Source organism: Filicampus tigris, chromosome 20 (assembly GCF_054856515.1).
Source record: "Filicampus tigris isolate MCC_2025a chromosome 20, RoL_Ftig_1.0, whole genome shotgun sequence".
NCBI lineage: Eukaryota > Metazoa > Chordata > Actinopteri > Syngnathiformes > Syngnathidae > Filicampus > Filicampus tigris.
In genome coordinates, this window is record NC_141236.1 from 13,817,087 (window position 1) to 13,843,765 (window position 26,679).

At 45.3% G+C, this 26,679-nt stretch overlaps 1 protein-coding gene across 3 annotated transcripts in view; it reads right to left on the reverse strand.

Annotated features, from left to right (window-relative positions):
- sash1a (SAM and SH3 domain containing 1a) overlaps nucleotides 1–26,679 on the reverse strand; it is a 123,834-nt gene that overhangs the window by 34,580 nt on the left and 62,575 nt on the right. The window lies entirely within an intron of this gene.

Consider the following 26,679-nt stretch of genomic DNA (forward strand, 5'->3'; position numbering starts at 1 on the left):
TTTTTGGTCTTTGTCCCGTTCTCACCCGCATGCCCTTTCCCTCCTCAGATGTTGACTGAACCCAAAAGCAAAACACAGTCTTCCGCTCGCTGCAGTTCAGATCAGCACAGTTCCTGTCTTTGTCTGGTGCGCTTGCATTTTGGGTCAAGGGAAGAAAGTGTTCTACCGCTAAGCCCGAAAAAGAACGTGTCGGGTATGTTAACGACTGGAGGGTTTGAGGAATCGGTTTAATGAGAACCTTTCTTCCTTCTTCAGCATCTTGAGGTTTTTTTTTCATCAAATGGCAAGAGGTAAGGTTCTCGGAGTCTTAGTAAATACGTAGGCCACCGTTGCAATGATAGCCCGATAAATATTCATCAGTGTTGATCTAATCTGTGCCAGGCAGACAACTAGTATTGAGTCACTGCGCGAGGGTCTGAACAGTCTCTCTCAGACGTTCTCAACTGGACTCCCTATGCGGATGCCAGGCCGCAGATGAATGGATCACTGTGAGTGGAAGTGAGGGTTGCCAGTGACACATGCAAACACAGGCATGGGGTCTTCTTTGGGTGCGCGTGCGTGTCTTAGTGTGAAAGAACGCACATTAACATGCAGGAGATTCCAAAACAACCCGAGGCAGACGGAGAATGTCCTGAATAGACCTTTGCCATGTCTTACCCTACATGTCAACAAAGTCTACAAATTACTGGAGTACCTATTGGAAATGTGCGATATAAATTGAAGACGACAATCGCCCACTCGAAGACCTGAACTATTGGAGGGTGACACACGATGTGCGATGGAACTTCTAAGACACACACCAAACGTCCAGTTGGGCTGGCTGCGAGCCAGCTTCCCATTCCCATCGGATGACCAGACCAGTTGCGTTCAAACAAATGCTTCCAGCTGACGGACAAACTCAATAGGAACATTGCCTGAGCGGTTTTGCTCTTCGTAGCACACGCGCGCATGTTTTAATCGGCTAAATCATGCAACGTGTTTGAGATTCTCCTGGTGGGCTGCAGGCAAGTTAAGGAGGTGTTAAGCATGATGGATTAGCTTGATCATGCCAGCACAAGTAATGACTCCAGCCGTGTCGTCAACCTCGCTGAATAAACAGTTTTGACCGACCGTGTCTTGGCTAAGCATCACGTACACGTTCAATCTGGTCAGTATTGGATATCCTCTGGTGGATTAGGTTATTCGGGATTCAAACTCAGGCAACAACTTTGGTTGTGTTTGATCCACATCTGTAGGTAAGCCCTGGCTATGATAACTGCAGCCAGAGCAGAGAGCAGCCAAGGTCTACACATTGTGACTCTATTACCATTCTATGCAAAGTAACTACAAACCAAATCTCAGACTTCAAATTGAAGCTCATGTGAAACTGCTGGCGACAAAGTTTGAAAGAATCAAACTGTTGCGGATGACGTAATTGCTCCTCCACCCTGAACGAAAAGGGAGGGACCAACTCCCAATATTGACTTGGAACAATAAAAACAACACCCAAGAAATAACACGTAGGAATGCTTGCGTGTATTGTCAGTCAGGAGCATGTGTCATACTCTTGTGAAGGAGGGCGGGGCCATACAGAAAACAAAAAAAAAAAAAGTGTTATGAGAAAGGCTACCAAGTTCTTTAACATTGATTTATGTCATATGCAATCTTTTAGTGAAAGTGGATTCATCAAGATCTGCAAGCCTTACTTGTGATATAGTAGTCATCGAAATTAATGGCATGATCTGAGCTATATTCTCCAAAATACTGCCAAGTACTGCCGCTGCAATTTTGAGAATGGAAACAGTTAGAAGGCCAAGTCAACTCTCCTCACTTAATCAATTGGCCATGGAATTCCTCACATAGCATTCCAGCAACCATGAAGGCTTGCCTCGACAGACTATTTGCCCCTTTCTATAAAGGTAATTTGAAGAAGTTCCACATCTTTTTAAAGCCTCATTAACATATCAGAACAAGTCACGTGTCATTTAGGCTGCCCGGCTAGCAACTCTATCCGTTCACACCGCACACAAGGTCGATTTTTGCTCGCAGTTTAAATAGACAGCACTCCCGAGATTGATTTATCATTTCAAATCAGAACTTAATATACTTCGTTCGATCGTTCAACTCCAATAACTTTAGATCCCCCTTTAAGTTCTCTGTGCTATGCTAATGCAACAGCTTTTTAGTCAGTTATACTCAAGGCACTCTTGAAGGCAGTGCGAAGTTTAAAATAACTCTTTCTTGGGCAAGAAAAATAATGCCCACATGCTAAAATGCTAGCGGTTAAGCTATCATGCTCGCTCCGGTCAATTCTTTGGACTTACATTCCTGACAGTGCCGGGGTTCAGTGACGTTGAATGGCGGTATCCGTGGCATTGTTACCCAACTGGCCTCACGACTGTGCTCTTTTGGGAAAGAACAATGATAATGTGTTTACAATGGAGACAGGTGTCTCATGTTGTGTCAGGAGAACGACAGCGGCGTGATCACTTTCACACGCTACGTAACTTCGGGACTGGCTCGGCCAGTTAAAATTACCGACAGCTGACTTCTTTTGTGTCGTACTGTACTAATGTTTTGTTTTGCAGTGAATATACTGTCACGGATACACGCAAGCTTAAACGTCACCTGACACAGTGTTAGCATGAAAGTAATGTAGACCTTAAAGCTAGCAAGATCACCATTTCAAACATTTAATGAAAATCGTGTATTTATATGAATGATGTTCAACTAAACCTTTGAAGAAAGATTTAAAAAAAAAACAAAAAAAACTGTAAACGTTAAATGATTTCTCCGATTGGAAAGTAAATTTAGACAAAATTTCCCTTCAGAAACACCAAGTATAACACTGAAATTGACCAATTTGTGACACAGGAAGTTTCGGCCCAATGCCAGAGATAATTATATTTCAAAAAATGGATGGGGAACATTTTTAAGAAAAAAATCCAAAAAATGCAGTTGAGTAGTCAAAGAGAAGGAAGAATATTGAGGAAGGCGAAACAAGGGGTCCCAGCACAGTCCTTTTGAGAGCTTTCTGAGGATATCCGTGGCAAAGCAGCAGAGGAAGGCTGCGGGAACTGAGCGATGGGTCAAGGGAGGGGCAGTTATCGAGAAGTGAGCTGGCTTGGCTACGGTTCGTGGTTGAGTCTACCAGTCAGTGCAGTTGATTTAACTTGGTACCGTATGCCTTTAAAAAAAAAAAGTTTAGAGTTGTAAATGTACCAAAAACAACAGCAGTTATCGACACCTTTCCGTAGGGTACTAACCCAAGTGTTAAGGAAGTTGTGGACTGATGAACCAGGGTTTACCTCGATTACCTTGGCATTGTGAAACGATAACTCATCCGCTACCATGCTACGTGACGCGTTTACATGGGAGCAATCACATCGGGATCACCTTGTCTGGCAAATCCCAGACACAATCAATATTCGTGTCTCCAGAGTGCTATTATTTTCTTGGGTTTACATGGAAAAAACACTCCCACCTACAGGATACGTAATACCACATATCTCTATTCAAACAGAGGATTCCCTCCAGGCAAGGCTTTTTTTTCACAAGGCTTAGGCTGAAGAGATTTCTGACATCATAAACTGGATGAGAGGTTTTTGTCTCAGAGGAATTAGGGAAGCAAATTCTGATGACTTCAGTTTTAGCCATCCAGGTTGCTGAAGCGCAACAGACAGAAAGGTCTCTTCATTGACTTGACTCTTAATACACTAAATGGCGTCTTCGTTGGCATCAAGCACAAAGCAGTACATGCCGTCACACTTATTAAACTCGTACCCACATTCCACAACCATCTGGACCTCTCCACTGCAGGCATCCAAACATTTTTGCACATTTAGTCCAACAAATAGATCAAATGTAAAGTTAAATCATGAGCTCCAGGCCTTGGGAGCAGCTTAGAATTGAACCGTAGGTAAGAGGAGGATCTTAGCGAACGTGAAGATGTCTATCGGGATTGATGGCTATCTCTACAAGTATGAAGACTCAGTTCTAGTGTGTGGTGGGGATGAAACAAAACTAAACATGCTTGCAACACTGATTTAAGTGAGGTTAATAGGCTTTTCGCCAAACCCAAAAGTTCAAAAGGCCGTTCCCACGACGCCATTAGCTATTATTACACTGCTTTTAATGATGTTTTCGTTTTTAGCCACGGGATCATTTGAGTACCATATCAGGGTAATTTATGCAAGCATGTTGAAGTCACAGTTTTGGTATCGGGACACTTGTCTTAACACTTTATTTTTTATTTTTTTTCAATGAACAATAACATGTTTTCAAATGTTTCAATCCCCAAAATTCAAACAAGCTGCCGCGTCAACACTAAATGTTTTCAGTTTTTGCCCACCAGTAAGATGTTTAGAGCTTGATCAAACGATAGAAGCCAACTAGCATTTCACGACTGCAAAAATGTAGAAAAGGGCTTGTTTCTGTTGCGTTTGTGAGTGAGAGAGCTCGCTGGCAACAGGCGGAGGAGGAAAAACGTCAAAGATGAGCAAATTCTTTGCAGACATCCGCCTTGGGAGTAATAAATCTGAATAAAGCCAGGTCTCCAACCCGGTGTCAGAGGGCAGGACAGCATCACCACCCACACCCCCCACCCCCTTTCTCATCACAAACACACAACATTTACACACTATTCACATCTTCGGAGCCAGACCAAAACAAATTAACACCTCTTGTCTTGACACGGAGCGCAAGTGGCTGCCAATTAGGTCAGCATATCAAACGGATGGGCTGAAACAATAGAGTACATCGATATCCTTCATATACAGCTAGTACCAGTGCAGTTTCAATTCACTAATAACGTAGTTTTGCTACTTGTACTCTAAAGTTGCCCTGCAAGTGAGCAAAAATGTCAAGATATGAAAAAGGATTTTGAATGAGTAACTAATGCACAAAGAGCATACTAGTATATGGACATTCATTTGCTCAAGGAAATGCTCAGACTTCTTTACATAGCAATTGGTTGAAAACAGTATCTGTTGTAGTTATTTTATTAAAAAAAATATATATATTATTATTATTTTGCAATGCATGTCAGAGATTTCCACGTGTGGCCACAATGCAAGCACAAGAAAAACACTTTACGCACACACTCATTTACAGACCATCATAGGATGGATTCGATTGAGGGCTTTCTCAGTCTGTCCACGCGTTCAACCCCACGTAATAGAGACGACAAACTTTACTACTTGGGGAAAAAAAACCTCAACTTTAAAGTCATACGCGCGTATGAAGCGCCCCCCTCCCCTCTTATTTAAAAACAACAACAACTCAAGTTTAAAAGGCAGTTAAAAGTCATACACGCGTGTGGAGCGCCCATCTCCCCACCCCTCCCCAGCTTGTTGATTTATTTATTCATTCCTTTATTTTGAAACCTACCAGCATTCCCATCACGTCGCTCCAAAGTTGTGAGAAACTGTCGGAGCCAGCGGCGCTGTCGGCCCGGCTGCGCTCCTCCGAGGGGGGTCCGGTCCCCTGGTCACTTTCCATGGGGGCAAGGGGGGCGCACGATAATCAAAGATAAACGATAAAAGTACGGTTGAAGGGCCGAAAACGTGTGTTTAGAACAACACCTGCGGCACACTCCGTGACATGCTACGGTCCAACGAGTAGCGCGTAAATGTCCAACTTGACATGGCGACAAAATGCCCCCCAAAAAAAGAACCTTCGAAAAAGATGCAGGTAAACACTTGTTGCTTTGTTTCTCAGCGCGAGGTCATGGTGCTCTTTCAAAACTCCCAGCTTTTAGAAAAACAAAACAAACCAAAATGTAGAAGGTTTGTTTTCGGAGGGGAAAAATGTCGACTGGTGTCAAAAAAAGGCAAAGAGTGGCAACAAGTATGAGAGCAAAGCATACATGCTTGGAAAGTTTGGAAAACAGCGTGAGAGGGGGAGAGAGAGAGAGAGAGAGAGAGAGAGAGAGGGGGGCTAATCCTCCAAACACTGCGCCTCCCCCTGCGGCTCTTCCCATTAGCCTGCGCGCCCTCCCTCCGTCCGTGGGTCCTTCCCACGCACGCGCACCCACACGCATCAGTCAAGACACGCAACGGGACAATTCATTAGGTACACCTACCTGCACTATCCAATGAGAGATTTTGTATTTTCAAATATACAACAACAATCAATTTTGACCCCCCCCCCCACCACACACACGCGCTTGAATCACATTCACTCTGTTTACAGTACACAATATTCAACATCCCTGTAACATGAACATCTGTTATAAATTTGTTGTTATGACCCGGCTCCCCCGACTCTTCACTACAGTATTCCACCTTTCTGTTCGTGATGTGCGCGCTCACGCCTGACAACAAAGCGAAAGTGAAAATATTACCTTTTCAAAGAGAATAAACTAAGTATTCATTCAGCGAGGTATTCATCTGAAAATTAATCTGAGAGATGTTTCCAATCTTTTGTATGCATAATGCTATGCACACCTTGGTAAAAATACTCACTGAGCAATCATGGCCACCATTTCTCATCCGATGCTCTATTTTTCCCGGCGACAACAGCTGCCGAGTCACGTGACAGTTACCAGCAGGGCCTACTAATCAAATTAACAATCCCAGTTTGTCACCCCCTCAAACTTTAGTCGTCCCTCGACTTCACCTGCGTGCGCGCAACAGGATCGTTCTACGACATTGAGACGCTTTTAAAAGTACCAAAACAGAAAGAGCAGACAAGAGGAAAAAAAAAAAAGAAAGAAAAGTTTACCCGCACATTCTTTCCAGTAGCCTTGCAAAAATCATCAAATCCTGCGGTATGAAACTCCGTGACTAAAACACGCACTCTGCTTTTATGATCTCCGCTAAGGAGGTCAGGCTTTCGCAACTGTTTGTTACCTCCGCCAAGCACAAACACGAGAATGACGATGGCACCTTTTGAGACCATGACCTTTTGCATGTTTATATACAGTACTGCGACGGGATACACCCCTAATATACATACATACTGTATATATTGATAAAGTGTCTCTATAAAGACAAGTCTGAGAGGGGCTCAAGGGGCATTCTTTCAACTCTGAAATTATGATTTTTTTTTTTCTTTCAACTCTGAAATTACGATTTTTTTTTTTTTTTTTAAGTACCTACAAGTACTCTTCCTATATTTTTTTTCTTAAGAAATTTAGCTCCCAAGGCAACCTCGCCAACAGTGATGCATTTGCATACAGTTCAAAAGCCGGAGAGCCCATTTATAATTTCCTCTCGTCTGACAACATGACACCTCGATGTGTGTGCTCGGTGTGAAGTGAGGGAGGCTCACACACGCACACACAGAGTGGTGTTTGATGAGTCAACAGGCTTTCCTCCCCTCCTCATTACCAGTCTGACCTCTCTGTTTGGGCCTCTGCAGGTGGGGTGACACTGTCTTGTATTTGGGTTGGGGGGGTGACTTCACGTCCTTGCGTGTCTTTAAATAAGGGGGCGAGGGGGGCAGTGTAGACCACAGGTCATGTCTGACAAGTTGATGGGTAGGTGTAATGATGTCATGGAAACACGCACACGAGCGCCCTGTGCCACATTGAGCTTGTAGAGGCAACAAAACCTCTCTCGTGCGACCATTTAAGTCCCTTTCGGCTCATTTCAAACTTTGGTTATACAGCACTTTTCAAGCTCAAAGTGCAACTGTAAATCTGTACTGAAGTACAGCAGGGCAAAACCGATACCCTCCGATTGTGCTAGCGACCCTTGTTGTGGAGGTCAGCGACCCAAGGCATTTAAAATAGCCCTTCAGGGAGATTTGTGGGGGGTCGCGAGAGGCGTGCCGACAGCGGTGATTAACAACATAGCGAAACTCCCTCCAAGGGATGCTGTTCGTTGACACTTGTGTGCAGATTTGATGCATGTCCACATTGACACAATACACGTTCTAGATCACACGCACTGAGTTATTTTTAAAAATAGAAATTGAAATGTTGCACACGGTTGTACCGTTACCACGTTTGCCTTGCACGTAAGTGGGGTCCAAGCATTTCCTCATCATTAATTGTGCTCGGTCAACGGGTCAAAAGCCTGTTGGTCCCGAGGCAATTTGCTCAGAGGCGATACGGACGTCCCGGCACGCGCAAACGTTTCCGTGCCGAATTAGCATGACAACTCAATGCCATTTTCCTCTGGCCACCTTCCCTGCGGCAACGCGCAACCAAGCGCTTTTAAGTGAGGGGCGTGATCATGGTACGCTCTTGTTTGCTTTCAGCGAGGTGGTCAAAAGGTGAGGAAGAATATAATAAAGTAATATTAATTAATAAAACAAATATTTTCTTTGATTATAACATTTTAAAGTTTGAGAGAAGCAAAATTGAAATCACAATTAAATTAGTAGTAGTAGTATTTAGTTGTGTGTGTGTGCGTTCGTATGTGTATGTATGTGTATCAAGTCACGCCATCTACTGTACGTCTAAAGTTAAAATATTTTTTCTTTATTTTGTGACAATCTTCTATTGGATTTAACACAACAAAAACTTTAATCAATCACAAGCTGCTTGTAACGATCAGATTTCCTACGATCCGCCATGTTCATGAGTTTCCGCATTCCATGATACACTGGCCATAGTTATTTATTTTTTCAACTTTCCAATCTTAATGATCAATTCAGAGCTAGGCAAGACCTTTCTACACCCATTCCCATAAAAAAAAAAAAAAAAAAGTTGACATTTAACGACAACCGTGCTCAAAGAGTTCAGGGATACAATATCACAATACTCATGCATATATTCATCACCCGCCGCAAAACACAGACAATATGAATCCCACTCGAGTTCTTGAAAGGACACGCCTCTCTGTAACATGATTGGCTGCTGCATCCAGGCAGGAAGAAATGTGAAGTGCGAATTATAACGCCCCCGGGTGGCCAAGGCATGCACGCTAGAAAAAATGTGCAAAATGTGCATTGAATTGAATGAGAAAGTGTGACAAAATTCGCTGAATAAGCTTTCCAAATACCCCCCTTTTATGTCCTTTTGTGCATCCATGCCGCAAATACACAACAAAGCATAACTTGTAAGCCCCACATTGCATCGTCACATTCTCCACACACGCGCCTGCGTGGCCACGTGTTCGCCGATTGTGTCACGCCATTGTGAGGGCGAGAGAGCCCAGATACCAGAGCGCTTCCGTCACCCGCGACCGAGGGGGACAGATGTTGTTTTTGGGTGTAAGCGAGAACGCAGAGGTATGAGGGCCGGGATTCTTGTTGAATCCAAAGAAAGTCTTGCAACTTTGGAAACGGACGGAAAATGTTCCCCATAGGAAATAATGGACATTCAAATACTCTGTTCCTTTCATAAAACCTTCATTACCTGTACAGGCAATGTTTTTTGGAACATTTAGTCATCACATGCATATTCTCATGCATGGTTCCTTTCACTTGTCTAAACTCTGTGTTGACAGTCTGAACAGGGAAATTGCACACAGTGGCATCCCCTGGTGGTGACATGCACACTTGCAGGCCAAAGAGCCGAGAGTAAAAATAAATACATTTTAAAAAAAGCCTGATGTTACTAATGTCACAATTACGCGCTTTAGTTTCACTACATTTTATGATAGTATTTTCCTTGGGTTGATTTAACACAAGAATACATGCAGTGAGACAGTTAATCTAATACTAGATTTGTAAATCTAAATTGAGTTTTTTGGTTTTTTTTTTAATAGCACAAGTAAAAAGAGTGGAAAACAGGAAATGTCATGCTAGTTCCCCATGCAGCGCGGGAGTGGAAGTCGTCAGAAGAAAAAAAAAAAAAATCTACTTGAGGACAGTAACTTCCACTGCTCCGTATGCAAACGGTACTACTACGTTTCCCCGATTATGATGAAAAAGCAAACAAACGTTGGGCGGACATCACTCGGGTCTTCTGTGAGCCAGATTGCATTGCTCAAGTATCCACATCATGCCGCATCCGGTGTACAGACAGGAAGAACACGCTCGCGCCGTTTTAGCGCCGCAGACGATAAATCACATCTAAAAATACGACTTAATCCACCTCACGGCGCAATTAGAGAAACCATCACAATTATAAAGCAATGCAGTAACTTGGCACACAACTGCGCCATGCACATCATCTGGAGCACTTCAGAATCAATTTGTATCTAATCTAATTACGTGACAAATTAAAATGATTACAGATGTGCTTTGCTAGCCAAAGTTAGCTGGAACAAGTTTTGTTCGGACCAATCGGAGGACGGAAGAATGCCGATGCCATCGAGGGCCAACTTTCTGGCCCTGTGAGGACAAATTGGAGCAGGGGTCGCCAACATCAAATCTTCGACTGAAGGTTGTAAATCCAGGCCAGTGCTTCTGACCCTTGCTGGCCCTGACAGCTCACCACAGCTGCCTCTAGACAGGAAGAGCACTCGCTCGCACTTTTCAACACGGTCTGTAAATCCCTTCTGAAAATATCGTTACCCCGCATTGATAACTAGTTTGGTGGCACGCGTGTCTTCACTCTGCCTTTGCCTGGGGTAAATGTGCACAAATACGGGCGACGTTGGGTTAAAAATGAGACGTTATGCAAACCCCGAGGGCCGCCGCCGGCCGCCGTGTGGCGCGGCTCTCTGTAATTAGTGGCGTATCTCACACACGCGCGCCAACACGCACACGTGATATGTCACACACATATGCTGCAATAAACAAATAACCTCAAAAGACCCTTGATCGCATATGCATTCGTTGATTTACAGTCACCAGCACAGTTGGGCTTTGACACACAAGTGACCCGACTTTCAAAAAAGAGGCTTCAAGCAGTTTAATGCCACTCCCAGTTGAAGAGTATTGTCGAACTAAATATAAAATCGATTTTTTGGGGTCTGATGCCGATTCCGATGTTCGGCAGGATAAAATTAATGGGCCGATTAATTGAAAATATATAATGGATAAAATAACTATTTGTTGGTCTCTTAACATGTACATCAATAAAAATATGATTTACCAGCAGAACATTTGATTGTTTTACATTACTTTCTCATTTGTTTAACTTTAGGCAAAAATCAGATTTTGTTTTATGACTTTCTTTGGGCTTGTGATATTTGAATACCTTTGTCTTATGTGTCATTGTTTTATATTATGCGTTGGTAATTGGCCGATTTTTGCTCGTAGAAAAAGAGAAAATACGGCCCGTTTAAATTGGTCCTAAAAAGAATTTGAACCGGCAACATAAATGCGCCTTAATGCTAACATAGCATGTACCGGCTAACGATTAGCGTCACAAAATCTATCCAACGTGTCAGCGAAGTGCAATCAGTCAAGACAGTGGTCCTTGTTGAAAGCAGTGTCTTAAATGTGATGAACAGCTCATTTGGATTGTCAGCTATGGGACGAGAAGCATCGGTTTTACAACCTCAACCTCTGTAAGATGTCGGCCGAAATAATAAATGGAAGCGTTCATTCCGGACGACAACAAACCAGTGCGGCAGCGAAAACTCCATTGATCAGTCTGTGTCGGTTTACATGAGCGTCAACCGCACACAACACAAAGTTGCAAGCTCAGCCCTCCGCTCTCGCAGGAATGCACACCCCCGCGCGGGCTTCAGTTCCAGGCCGCACCGTCCCTGCTTACACTGACAAAATCCGAAGCCGGTGGCATGGCGGTGAGCCGCGAAGAAACACAAAACCAAACAAATGTACCATTTTCCTAATTGTGTGTACGGGTTCCTTTGGTAACAAAGAATTGTCCAAATAAAAAATAAAAATAACATTTTCATCTGGGCTGCACTGCAGTGTTTGGTTGCAACTGTTTGTATCTACGTAATTAGCCCGCGCACAAAATGTGTACATTTTTTCAGTCACCATTGATCAACAAGAACATTCGGAGGATCTTCCCGTCAAAATTAATTCATTTCATGGTTTCATCCATTGCCGATGAAGTAGTGCACACGAAAATCTGAAACTGAATCACTGCTCCGTATTGAATATAAAATCCACCTAAGGAAGAGAAACTACTTAACACACCTTTCTGACTCTATTAGCGCCTGCTAACATGTGATCAAACACAAACAAGAGACGGCGACACATGGAGCTGCCTGTGGTCATTAGCGCTGCGCGTCTAATTATTGTCCTTCCTGTTTGGATCTGAAGCCAGCCCAATGCAGCAAATAAATGAGCCTTGGTCTGCACCAGATCATCCCGCCCCCACCACCTCGTTGGACGAGCAGAGCCTGTCCGCAGCCAAGACGACTCAGCGGGACCAGGAGCCGTATAAAAGCTAATAGGACCAGTGAGATTAAATGCAGGTTGACTTTAGGACAAAGATGGCTGTGCGCCCGAGGTTGGACTGGACGAGACCAAACAAGGGCTGATTCTTCAGGTTTTGGAATCACGCCCTAGCGTTCCGTACCCACCCGCAATAGGTGAAAATCTGCAATATGGACAGACAAGGGGCCCGGGTTTTAAGACCAAAACTTTTTGAATTCCCTTCACATTACTTCCTATGGGAAGGCTCCACTGAACATGATAAGCAAGTTTGGAAAACACGTTTGCTCAAGATGATCCGAAAAAAAAAACCCCAAACTAAAAAATCAACGATAACTGGATAACATATGGACCTTCATCAGTCATGAAAGAATCTGGAAGGAATGCCTTTCGAGTTCCAATGTCAAGTCACTGAGATACAAATGAGTGATAACAGCCCAGAAACCACGACGGACTTCAATCCGTAAGTTGTTTTTGATGTCTGATGGACTTGGGATCTTCCATAAGCATTCAAACATCCGGCCAGCAGGGACAAGGCCCCTTTGTATATGTCTTTACAGGATAAAAAAATATCCATGCAGGGTCAAAGAAAAAGCCTTTTAGTCCCTCTACACGAAGGGTCAACAAGCAAAGCCGCGGGCGAGGCGCAGCACAACAACGCGTCCGTGCTTTGCACTCAGTCCAGGCGAGACGTTTAGTTCCAGAGCCGGAGCACAGTCATAACTTCAACCAGAACCCCCCCCCCCCCCACTCGTTTGGTGCGCTTTACGGTGCACGTCGGGAAAAGAGGCACATGTGTTGCTAACAGGTTTACAACTTGCAGCGGCAAAACGGAAGCCGTCAGTCGCCCGTGAGGACTCGAGACTAAACGGGAGACCGTGGTGATGGATGGCCGGTGCGGTCCACAGGGCAGGACCGGGGGAGGAGGTGGGGGGGACAAGGTGCTGTGAGTGGATTTTACAGTCCGCAGCTGGAGCAACAGCTCCCCCTGGGGCAAAGCTGAGAAAACATTACAACTGCACCACATTTGTCCTTGAAACCCTCACACACTGACAAATGTTTGGGCTCAAGTTGACCAACTTCTTGTCTGAAAGACTGCAGTTGACTGGAAGAACGTTCAAGAATTCAATTTGGTGTAAAAGCAGACTGCAATTATTTGCCCCCCCCCCCCCCCCCCCTCTCCTCTCACTTTGGCACTTTTATGTGTTTACCAGCCTTTACTTTTACAACAGCCATTAAACACCCACCTCCGAGTGAGATGTTAATGCACGGCCGAGGCAGGGAAGAAAAAAATAATTCAACCAACTATGATTCATTCCAGGCTGGCAGGCTCTCCATCTTTTAACACCTCACTAGAGTCCATAACTTACCCCGACACATGAACAGGTTCGTGCCCACGAGTGCGTATGTGGGCCGGCGCTTGTCGGCGCCCACACACACTCACGCGGCGCACACATTCTTGATCCGTGTTCACGGATGTGGATTATTTTATTCATCCGTGACTGGTAACGCAGCTGTCCTGAGATGGACTGGCTCTTCGTTTATGGATCAATGGCTGCTTGAATCAGAGACAAGGATGAGATAGTGTTCAGCGGCCTGGATTGAGGCCACCATCGTCAAAAGGGTGTGAGAGGGGGACTCGAGGGGATAGTAGGAATTGCCAGTCGGATTTCGGGTTCTGAGGACAAGTTTTACTGAAAAAAAAAATGAGGCTCAACCAAAATCAGTCCTTCTAGAATTGAGTCCCATGTACACCGATGGATTTGTGGGCAACCATCTCAAGATTATTCTCCTCCCCCCATTGTGCATTTTCTACTCCAGCGAATTATTTGAACGTTGGTATCAGAAGCGAGATGCTTCTAGCTGTGAGGCCAAGCGCCAGGGTGTGTATCGACTCTGTATCGCCAAGACTGACAAAAACAAGTCCTTCGAGATCTTAGTCCCATGTTCATTCATGACTATTTGCTTCCTGGTCAACTGTGTCAAGATGATTCCCCCGCCGATTGAGCATTTTCCCCTCTGGAAGGTGCTTAGCCACAGAGCATCCAGTCGAGCCTTTGAGGTAGTGGTCGTCAACACAATGCTACAGTCGGTGTTGGCTAACAAATCATGGCAGAAGGATAAAAGTGTGTGGGACAAAGCTCACACTTTGTTACGCACCCGGGAGCAACGATGACGCGGTGTGGAGACGACTCGCGTCTACAATGAAAACTGAGACGGAACGCGGCCGAGGCGACTTGGGGTGACGTGGAAAAGCGTTGCAGTCAAACAACGCGTGCAACTGTCCCGCTTCTACAGAAGTGCGCATGTAGATGAAGGCCGACCATTGTGTTCGAGATTGAGGCTTTGGCTACTTACAAATGTTTTTCAATTCCATTCGAGAGACAAGAAAGCGGGTTGAGTAAGTGTCAGCATTCAGCCATTATAAAGTCGGCTGCGGTGCGACCATTTGACAATCGATTTTATACTTCTATTGCGGTGTATGCGAGAAGGAAGGAAGGCAGTTCCACTGATTGTTGATGAATTTCGAAAGCGGTGGGAAATTCTCATGTTCCTACTGAACAATAATTGTTTTGTGATTTATATGAAAGGTTTTGACCTTCGGTGAGGGAATTTCTGACGTCTAAAGTGTTAATTAGTCCAGCCCTTGCCGCTTGTGGATATTCTCTCATTCATCCATTGAATCCATCACAACTGGGCTGTTCTGTTGGTCTTTAGAACAAGTTTGGCCTCTCATCTGAGTAGGCTTCGCAGTTCAGGCAACAAGGCTTGGTTAGGACTGCAACAGTCTACGGCGGTGCGGCCAATTTATGTATTTATGCTCCAAAATGGAGACGCGTCCCGACCGCGAATGGCATCATTCTTTTGGAATGCCTAACGACAGTCGTTAAAATGCCTCGCAAAGAGGCCTCTGTCTGTCAACAAGTCATTGGGTGGACTCGAGTGCTTGGGTAATTGGGATTCAATAACTACTGATGTTAAAAAAAAAAATAAAGCCTGTGTAACTTTTAGCATCATTGAAATGGTTTTCTGTTCGAACATGTTTTATGAAGCCAATTGACTTGAGCCAGTCAGTTATGTTCATCGCGTAGCTGTTCAGTGCGCTGAAAATATCAAACTGAAACTGTCCAAATAAATGTTTGGTGTTTGTTTCTTCATCAATAACAATCACATATGCAAATGCGGCCAGCTGAGTCCTGAAAACAAGTCAAAATGCTGCAGTCTCATTTTGGTCCGCCCATGTTATGCATCATATTGAAAGGGCTGGATTACAGCTATTATTGGTGGGAGGGGGAGGCGAGCTGGCTCTTTGTGCCGATACAAAACACGCTTGTGATTACTGCTGGCTCTGCTGCTTCCCCGGATAGCGGCCTTTGGCTAGCGCAGCAGGCAAACAGGAAGGACTAACGGCCTAGAAAAAAAACCCACTCATAAAGGCACGTGTTTTACGGATACTACAGTAAATAAACATGTAGCCCTTTTGAATCTTCTGGAGTAGTACGTGCAATAAGAAGTTGGTGTTGCCATATATTTCCCCACCGTGTACGCTCATATGAGTTTGTGTCGTCTTAGCCGTCACGTCCACAGTCATGAACAACTTGCTGCCTGACCATTCTTGGCGTTCTCAGTCCTTGACATTTGAAAAGCCATACGTTCATTTCGGCTTCTTTCATATTATTATCCTTGTGACTGTTCAAGCTCAATGCGTGCATTGTAACAACACGGCCACCGTCTGCCTATAAATCAAAGCGACGCTGGCTTGTTACAGTCAGGAGTCGAGTGAGACGCGAGCAGCTGCGCTGACAGCAGGGGAGCGCTGAATTACACTCGCACATATGGCACCGCTGCAGCGCCAAACCATTCCTCACGGGCAGAGATGTTTCATCACCAAGACCGTCGTACAACGCGGACCTTTCTGCCTCGCAGAGGCGGCAGTAGCAAGAGTACCGCCGATTTTCAAGAGTAAAGAGGCAAGACTTGTCCAGTCTCACCAAGTCAAGTCTTGGACAAGTTTTGGCCCGAACAAGATCCAAGTTTGACAATTGATGACTTAAGTCTGATTCGAGTCAAGCCATCAAGCCATGTGATTCGAGTCCAACACCTCTGACTCGACTCTCACTTTAAAGATGTCAACACGCATGCCCACAGTGGTACGGGAGTGGACGGTTGATCGAGTCGACAAATCATTATTAGCCAGCTAGGGGCAGGAAATTTGATTCCCACCAAAATTAGTAGGAGTCTGTACAAAACGAATCATGTCCATGTCAAAATAAAATGAAAAAAAATATTTTAAGAAAATGTTTGTCTCACTGAACCCAAACAAAGAGATTACTGATGTAGTATACTAAGCAAATAATTGCCAGATTCCTGTGGCTGCTGCATAAGACAGCTACGAGAACTACACAATTTTGAAAACCGTACCTCTTGTTCCTAGAAAATAGTCCACTTATTAGCTCTTCATTTTCCGTACAATTGCTGACTGTCCCATTCGATAAATGTCTGCAAGTGCACCGGCGACTGTGGCTCTCCATGCCCACATGAGAGGGCATCACAGTGCCTCAATTGCTCCATTTGGGGGGTTGAATGAGGTCAATGTGCAAGCAAACTCCAGCGTAACCGCAAACCAAACTGTGCCTTGGGGGGTAAACAATGATTTGCCTAACTGAATGAAGCAGGTGTGAAAACACACCTTGTGTGTGTGCGTGTGTGTGCGCGCGCTTCCGCTCTCACAAGGACATTGTTCTTGCACAAAAAGTCCACCGAGGGAACTGCAGCCCCCTTTCCTAACATTTGTATGCTCCACTCTCTCTATCCCATCCGCTCCCTTGTTCCCAGTCAGCTGGTGGGCCAATCCAGATGTGGTTGGAGGGGGGAGGGGCCTGGGGATTTGGGGGGGCGGGGTCGGCGGGGGCAACGGGAAGAGGAGTCGGGACAATGATGTGAAGCAAACAATGCGCTCCCTCTGGACGCAACTGTGTGTGTGTGTGTGTGTGTGTGTGTGTGTGGTGCCAAAGCAAATCTTGCAGTAAATTTAGTGCTGCCATTGATTATTACTGGACAAGCAATATTCAAAGAGATACAAGATTACATTCAGTCAGTCGAGGTGTATGGCCTCCATGTGCCCGCATGCACTCCCTTCAACGTCTCGATTCAAAATGATACTCGGAATGAAAAGTGTATGCACTCCCTACAAATTAATCGGCAAGACGATTTTAATTGAATATTAGCTCTTTAAAAAAAGAAAAGAAAATCGGACGATTTTTGGCACATTTTCTCTCTCTTGCAAAGTTAAATACTTTCGGGGGAAGTGTTGTCAAATGTTCGTATCTCTATTGCTACAAGGATTAATGGACCAAAAATAAGTTATTTTATTCATTACATGTTTTTAAATTCATTGGCCGATTCATCAGATATCGGAATTTTACTCTGACAAATACCGGAATCGGGATCTTGCTCAAAGAATCCGTATCGGTCTGGCCCAAGTCAAAATATCCAAAATCCAAATCATATTTGATATGTACACTGTACTTTAGGCTGTGGTAGTGAACTCTAATGTATCACAGCAGGGCAGGAACAAAGTAATCAGACACCGTCGTCCTTAAGGAAACATTTTGGTGTCATTTAAGGCGTAGCTCCAAACGTTAGGGGTCTTTAAAGTGCTCCGAGGTACCACCATAACACAACAGTGTGCCACGAAGAAGGAATGAGTCAGCAAAAAGCCACATTCCCTCACTTCCATGCTGAAGAGCTTACACACGAGCTCAACATTTTTTGTCGAATAACTTTTCAGAAGCCAACACTCACCACAACGCAGCCCTGTCCGCCACTCTGTCCCGGCCCGTCGTCCCGCGCAGGAGCTCACCGCCGCCTAACTGTGTGCGTGCGAGCTTTGGCAGCAACAAGTAGCGCGGAAAACAACGCACGCCAGCCGGAGCGCAGCAACGCGTCAGCAGAGCGGGGACAGACGGGGCCAGTCATCGTCGGGCTGACGCTCACATGGGACGGGGAGTGGAAGACCAGGGAAGGGGGGGGGGGGGTGCTGTATTGTGTATGGATTTGGAAGTGGGAGGGATTCTTCTCTGACCAAAAAATGTCTTACATTCCTTGTATATTATTAAATGGAAATACAGTTAACCCCTCCGTTTATCGCAGACCATAGACAGAATTTCTTTTTATACAGTTTTGACGCTCCCACAAACACATTTAAAACCCTCTAAAGTGAATTCAGACATTTGTTTCGAAATATATCATCCATATTTGAAGATAATGAAACTTGTCAGATTTGTTCTTTTTTTGGGCGTGGCTAAAATGGCACCGCATGACATGAGCTACACAGAGCAGTTCTCATTTTCAGCAATTATCTGAAAATTAGAAACTCATCTCTGACTTCACTTTACAGGGTCTTGAAAGGGTGTAAACCAAGTGAGGTGCTCCTCTCAAAAATAACTGCTTTGTGATCATCCTGTCACTGCGATCCCATAGTAGGTGACTGCAGACACATTTGCCATATCAGAACGCAAAAAGAGCTATTCTAGGTTCGCAGATCTTTTTTTACCCCGAAATCCCAAATACCAAAGTGTCCCAGACACCACACAATATGAGGCAAAAGTCAAGCGAAGGAAAAAAAAAAAAAAAAAGAGAAACCGGATATGTCTACTCTCAAAGCAACAATTATCTGCATGAGTCACTCATCAATGAGGTTTGGGTTTGCCTCAGTTTCATTTGCGAAGGCGAGAGGCAGCGGGACGGGGGGGGAGGGGGGGGGGGGACGATGGCATTCTAGATGGTTGGGCATCCAGAGGAATCCCTGAGGTCATGGGAGAGGAGGAAGAAATGGAACAATGAAATGAGAGCGGGCAACGACAAGGGGGCAGGGTCGGAGGTTTTGGATGCGACCCAGACAAAGTCATTCCCCTCGTTCCGCATCCGTCATCCAGCCCATTGATTCCAACCGCGATGGTAAACAGAAACCGGCAAACAGGAAGTCACAAACATGAAGACCAAACCTCACGTTCAGTTGAGCAGACTTCTGTGGCTCAGCAGTGTGTACGGCCCCCTCCGTGTCTGTATGCGCTCCCTACAGTGCCTCGATTCAACTACTAATCAACTTAATGAAAGTGGATCAAAGGCATCATACACTGATCCAAATCGTGTGAATGTCCACAAGGCAGATGTGTGTATGGCCGCCACATGCCCGTAAGCGTTTAATAGTAGCGTTGCATAGTGTACAAAAATAGTCCAGCGATATTTTGCCTTCCAAAACACTACGATTCAATGTCGTTTTTAGTCCCGGTACTCTTTCGTCAAGCTGTTTGTTTGTCTATTCAGTTTGAAGTGAACTGTAAAACTCAAACGGAATATACAAAGAGAACAAAACAAGTCTGTTAGCTTAAACCAAAATACTCGAGAGGCTAACGAAACGTTTGCATCGATTTGACGAGTCTCACGTTAGCAATGTGCCAATTCAGTATCTATCCAAACAGCATACATAGTTTTGTCAGCCAGGGTTTCAAGCATGCGTATTGTATAAACTAATAGCGCAGCATCCTGCATCCTGTTTAAAAGTGCCGTCGCAATTTTCTAACAGAGCTGAATTCCATTTATACACACACTCACACACAGATGCACTGGAGAGGAGGTCGACATTCTTCGGTCAAGTGTTTGGGCAACACGACTTCCCGTTTGAGGTAAGCGAAGCACGACGACTTTCGCCTCAAGCATCAGTTGACGTTTCAGGAGCGAGCGTCAGTGTTAGTTGGCCGCTAGAGGGACACTTTCAAACTAGAGTGGGCGCTTGCACATCAAACGCCGATTAGCAGACACATTCAATGTTTATCGCGCCCATCTGTGGCATTCAAACGCAGTTCAGGCTGGTTAAGCAAGCCAAGTTAAAAACTAATGTGGGCCACTTGGATTAAACCCAAGAGGTTCGACTTGCATGGTATGAGCCGATGACAACATTTCCATTTGAAAATGCACGGCCTATATCATCTGGATTCAGAATACCACTAAAAATTAAAATAGAACAATGCAATCACAGCTGAGCCAGCGTGTAGACTTGGCTCAATAGGCCTCAAATGGGGTTGTATGCGCTCCCTACAATGCCACTCATACCATTATACAGCTTTCATTATGGGGAAAATTTGCAAAGACCTCCAAAGAAAATAGGGTACGGCTGTTTGTGTTTTAGACCAAGAGATTCAAATTTAAGTGGTATTTTTAATGATGGTGTTAATGGAGGAAAAACTAGTATTTAAGGATCCCTGGACACAATTGCAAACCGATCACCTTCAACACAAACCCCCTAACGGTCGTCACTTCATTATGCCAGACGTTTAATTGTGAAATAACAGAGTAAATTGAATCAATTATTCCACCTATCACGCAACGCAATCTTTCAAACTCAAAATGGTTTCATTTGCTGCCGAAACCCTTTGTCTTAATAAACATTTTGCCCCCCCACCCCCCCCCCCCCAGCACATCACAAAAGCGCCCCAGAATCTATTACTGGTGCGTTAAAAAGGCGATTCAATTACTGACAGCGTCAAGGCTCAATTCTCCTGAGGCAAACACTAAACCCGCACACACACACACACGCACAAATTAACATTGAATAAGAAAGAGTTCTCCTCTTAAGTCTGATCCGTCCATCTGCAGCTAAAAACTGCTGTTGTTGAGGATTCATGTTCAATGACGATGAAGCCCCACAACTGGACTACTTGCGACTGAACGCTGAAGCTCATTTGAGAGAACACGAATAAAGCGATGGTTCAATTGACTTTTGAGTGTGTTCTCCCCATCCACTAGATGGCAGGAAAGAGCTGGTTTGCCCTGACCTCCTCCTCTCTTTCAAACACACACACACACACACGCAATCCAGCGTGTGGGTGCCAAAACAGACAGCTAACATGACAAAAGATCACAGTTGAACACAGTCGAGCAGCCCCGACCGCAGAGCATGTTACGACTGAAGGCAGAAATCTCACAATGCAACCACAATTTTGAAGACTGAAGCACACATTTCTTATACGTGCAGTACATAATATCCTGGAAAGCATTCAATTCAGCCGAACAAACATTGTGTGTCATATTGGTAGATGTGCACGGCAAGCTACCAGCGGGTGCCGCGTGTGCGTTGATGAATAAGGACAGCGGAGCCATATGACACACAACTCCATTAAAAGTGGCCTGGAGGCTACAGAGTGCTTGGCGCATGCATCAGCATCATCATCATCATCATCATCATCATCATGCAGCCACCCACCACGTCCTTAGAAAGTTTGTACCCGTTTGTACACAGCGGAGGCTCACAGCATCCAGCCAAGTCAACCAATGTGGATCGATATGAATCCCGGCTTTAGCTGACAACTTGGAGAAGCTCCAAAGGAGTCACGTTTCAAAGGCAGTACTGCCGGTAGAACTTGCGATTTTCTCACCTTTTCCCCCCACGCTCACTGTTGCGTTTGTACGACACTTGAATGGGGGTACAAAGTCGACTCTGTAATTTGCCCCCCGAAGGATGCGGAATCAGATTCGGGGCCAAGGTGTGAAGTTTAGCACCTGACACTCACTGTGCAGGTATTTTGTACGTCACAGCGGATGTCGATGATGATGTCTAATTATTTGATTGCAAGGCATACGACACTGGAACCAAGTTGCGCAAGTAGTATTGTGACTTCAGACAAAGTATGAGAGGCGTGAACAAAGGCACGGCGACGTCTTTGTGTAGGGCAATTCCCAAATGCCGTATTGATCTGTCCTCCCTCGTTCTTAATCACGTGACTTGAAAAGGTCCGAATGAGAATCGGGGGATGAAGTCAACCCAGTATTTTTCCGCCATTTTATTCTAAAGGAACAGCGCCGACATAGGATGGACAACTGTACTGTATTCCACGGGCAAAGGTAGCATCAATGCCTGGAAAGGTGGAAGAGGGGAGGGAAGAATGACAACCAAGACTCAATACTCATAGTTGGAATGGTAGCGGATAAATAGGCCTCAAAAGCTGCATGAAACGTCAGATTTGGAATTTTGAATGTCAAGGGTGCCCTATTGAATTCGAGTCATTGTCTGTGCCTTCTGATTCTTCTTTGACTTTAGTGTGTCTTTTTGCAAATTTGAAAAGAAGGTGGAAGAAATGTGTGCGAAGAAAAATACTACTGACAAGTAGTTATGTCAAGCAAACGGTAAGATTCTCTGTGTTTATGCGTCGTTATCCAAGGTTTGTTTCCATTCATAGCGGCAAATGAAGCACGGACAGATAAGAGAGTGGCAGTGAAGAGACAACAGGATGCAGACTTTGATGGCTTGGACATATACCGGTCCAAGAATGATGAGGATGGAGCTGCAGGGCAAGGGAGCAAGGAGGAAGGCCTGAGAGAAGGTTGATCGGTGCAGTAAGGAAAGCCCATGAGGGCAATCGCTGTTCGAGAGAAGGATGCGGACGATAGGTTTGGATGGAAAAGTACGTCGTGCTGACGGGAAGCCGAGAGGGAATTCCAACGGTCGAACCGGTTTCAAAATCAACGCAAAGCCTTGAAGCAGACTTGAACTGATTGCGTTCGACCTTAGGAGTTGATTAAAAAGTATGTCTCGGCGTGAGTCTAACAATGAGCGACAACATGTGTTGAGCTCCCACTGGCAACTCGCACTACAATCCAGAAGAAGTGATGTAGGCTTTGGACTAGCCAGACACAGCACAATTGTAGTCTATTTTAAAACCCGAGAGTCCTTGTCCGGTAGTCAGCAGACAAGCTCCGCGATCCCAAACGAAAGCGATCATTTTCCAATCCGTCCGGGCCGAGTGGTAAAAGCCCAGTGTCCTGGTGGCTGTGATGCAGTAAGGACACTGTGCTGCTGTTGGCTTTGCTCTTGTTAGAAATAATCATTGTCATCATCCCTTTGTCTCTTTCTCTCTCCAGCTCACGGCTCAAATGACAGCTCGCGGGCCAGCCGGGTCAGGCCAGAAATCCACTAAAGGCTGATGATTGCCTGTGATTACAGCCTGCATCCTCCCGGATGCCTCCCGCCGACCGTCTCCTCTGGGCTCATCTGGCCCAGCCCGTCTGAGGTAACAGCTCCCCGTACTCCGACATTAACCGGAGCGAGGAAAATCTCTGGCGACGGAGGCGCAGACACGTTTTCCCCCTCTACCTTGACATCGCCTGGAGGTGACGCCATTCATTTTCAGAGTGAAGTACAGCTCTCCGAAGTGAGAGCCGTGCGAATTAAAGGGCTCTGGGGGCATATGAGAGCGACTCACAGGAAAAAGGGGAGTGGGGGACTCGATCCCCTTGGGAGTATGCCGGTGCACGGAGTGTTGGAATTTGTCAATTTGTGCACACGGATGATCATTGAGTCGCATGGTAGACTCAACCAAATCTCCTGTCCTTGAGCGGGAAGAAGGTGACCAGCCAATTTCCCGGCTTCGGAGGTCGTATCAACGGCGCAATAGAGGTGGAACGACATCTGTGCGAAAGGGAATAAAGTGAACCCCTGATATATTGCAATCATTTACAGGCAAGTCCGAATTTAGAGTCGCACGCCTTCAGTGTAGTCCCATGTGGTGCTGCAACAGACCAGGAAGCGCTGAGGTCTATCGGAAATGATGCACAAAAATAAATTAATAAATGGAAAATAATCACCGCCTCTCAAGTGAAAAAGCACGCCTCATGACTGCCAGCTGCCCGTGGCTCTTGTAAATTCTCCTCCTGAATTAACCCCAGATTGCCCCCTTCCGAAGTCACCGTCATCCTCCCACTCTTGCACTCACCTCCCCTGAGGCTGTTTAGGTAGGCTAATGTCGAGCTGCACACCAGCAGAGTGGCGGCTGGGCCTGAAGTGAGCCCCCCCCCCCCCTCCCCTTGTGTCACTCTCGCTCTGGGGACTTGCGGGGGCTGCCCAGCCACGTGTAATTAAAAGAGCATAAAAGACAGATCAAGCTCGTGACGCTTGCGGGCCTTGGGCCAAGACGTAGCCTGTCGTGCTCCGTCAGGCTAAAGGCTGCTCCTTGATTAAAAAGCCAATGGAGTGATTCACAATCAAAATCTGAGATTGGAAAATTCATTAAAAGGGTTGATCTTATCAATTAATTTATACTCCACTATTCACAATGTGGGCCTCTGAAAAGAATCTGAAGCAAATAGGCACACAGCAGCTAAAGGGTTGCCAAATACGGGCAGTCAAAAAGTGGGGCTAATGGCTTTGCCTTGGCTTTGTGTGTTTTGCCATTATACGCAACAGTAAGTCCCAGATGAAGTGTCTACTTATATGACGTCTTTAAAACTGTCTCAGGCGAGCCTTCAAGGTATAAATATCATTCACGCCTGTTTGTTTTCGGGAACAGCCAACGGTTTCGCATTTTTTCAACAACAACAAAATCGAAGAGTATCAGCCCAAGGATGCGTAATCAATGTTTATTTATGAGCGTAACGCCGTCCCCATTTAAAATAATCAATTCCCCACTGATAGCTCCTGACCACGTTTATGCTAGCTCAAGCCGTGCCCTTGAGGCTCTGTCGGGAGCTTTGTGTCCTCAGCCTTGACTGCACACACTGGTGTTCAAGATTTCACACACACGCTCGACTGTCTGCGGGTTGGAGACCCCCATTACTGCGACAGGCTCCAATCTTGTCCAATCGTAGTAGCCGGCGTGGGCACCGGGCAGGAGGTCGAGCTCTGGGGAAACACCGCGGCGTTAAAACACCTCACGAGTCGACATTTAGACGTGGCGAAAAGACTTACAATCTCGGTACTTGAGTAGAAGTACTGCAACTTGTCTAAAAAAAGATTCTGGGAAATATTATCGATTGTAAGCAAAGTGGACTGACTTCCCACTTCTGTCGACAACGTTGTGAGCAATTGTGAATGGGAATATTTGAGGTTTGTGACAGGAGCGCAGAGCGGGCGCGCCAGCGTCTGCGGACAAGTGTCGTCTTCTTTACTCACACCCCCACAAATTTAATTCACAGCAGGGGCAGACTTTTACAGGTTTACCAAAGAATGAAGGTGGGTTGGTGATGCAGAGCTAAGCCACATAAACACTATATGGCTTAGCACACCATCAAGATAACCAAAGGTCATTTCATCCGCCGTTTTTAGGGGTAAATCATAAAGTTAAATCTATCAGGACTCAACGAGCCTTTTTTTGGGCACCAGTTTTTCTTGTGAACTGGCTCTTCGTGGTTAATTATCATTGGTTCGGTACTAGCGCTGGAAGCACTTTGGTGGAAACTTGTGAATTAGTACAAATCAAAACTGAAAAAAAAAAAAAGGGCATTCTAATGTCAGGTCACAGAGTTCTGTTCTCACAGCGGCAACGTAAGCCACAAATCAGAGTCCACGCAAGCCAGAAGTCATAGTTTATCACACATCTTTTACAGCTGTCCTACTGGGACGTCAAATAATTTTGACATAATGTGCAGAGGACCTCGTATTGAGACTTGTGGAACGTCGCTAGTTTTCCACTATACGGCAGGCAATTTTGACATTGATGTTGCGTGAATCTGTGGACTCAACACCTTGTTGAAAGCCATCAGTTTTCGACTGTAACGGCAAGTAATTGTGACATTCGTATAAAGCATGATAGAAAAATCCATAAACCCATTATACAGACTGGCGTAACGCCTTAATTCTTAAGCAGGCCATAGCTTTGTCTAATAAATAAATATAAATATATAAATGCGTTGCCTTCACTGTCTTTGTTGTTGTATTATTGCTATTTTGCTAATGCAAAGTGCTTTGTTACAGCTGTAGCTGTTATGAAATGCGCTATATGAATAAAGGTGTATTTTATTGTTTAAAAAAGGGGATTGCGGTTTTCTTGTGGCATCTATGTGCAATTACAAAACTTTTTGGATGAATTTCAATTTACTTGTAGATACTTGTAGGGTTCGGGCCCTATCCTCGGCAATAGCGGGTGGTGGCGCTGTCATAAATACTGAAGAAATACAAGTCAAAAGTAATCGCGCAGAGCACTCCAATAACTGTCTACAGTTGAATTACAAAAAGGCGAGTACCCAGTAAAGGGCGGAGGACATGTTTGTATAAGGACACATTTTATTAGTTGGCTTGCCAGCTGCCAGCAAGCTTCCGTTGTGAAATATGAACACCTTCCCTGAGATGCTCCCCTCAGTTCCCCTCGACTGCCTTTAATTACACAGAGACGGATAAGAGAAGAGCTGCTGGAAAAGGGGAAAACGGTGGTGGTCAGGGGGAACAAGCAGTGTTGAATTTAGGATTCAACCCCTCCAATGCCCCCGCTCTTAACACTGGTCTGAAAATGATGGATTGCCACGTCTACAGGATGGCACCAGGCCAGCGGGCGAGCCACCCCGGTAACAGCGTGCCCAACGCGATGAATAGACCTTTGCTCGGCGTTCTCAGGAGAACAGGTGAAGGGGGCTAAATATTAATTAGGCGGAGGACCCCGTGACCCTCGCATTATTCCGGCGCGCTCTCTTCCCTCGGATTCCCAAGGTTAATTGACGAGAAATGAGCAATTGCAAACC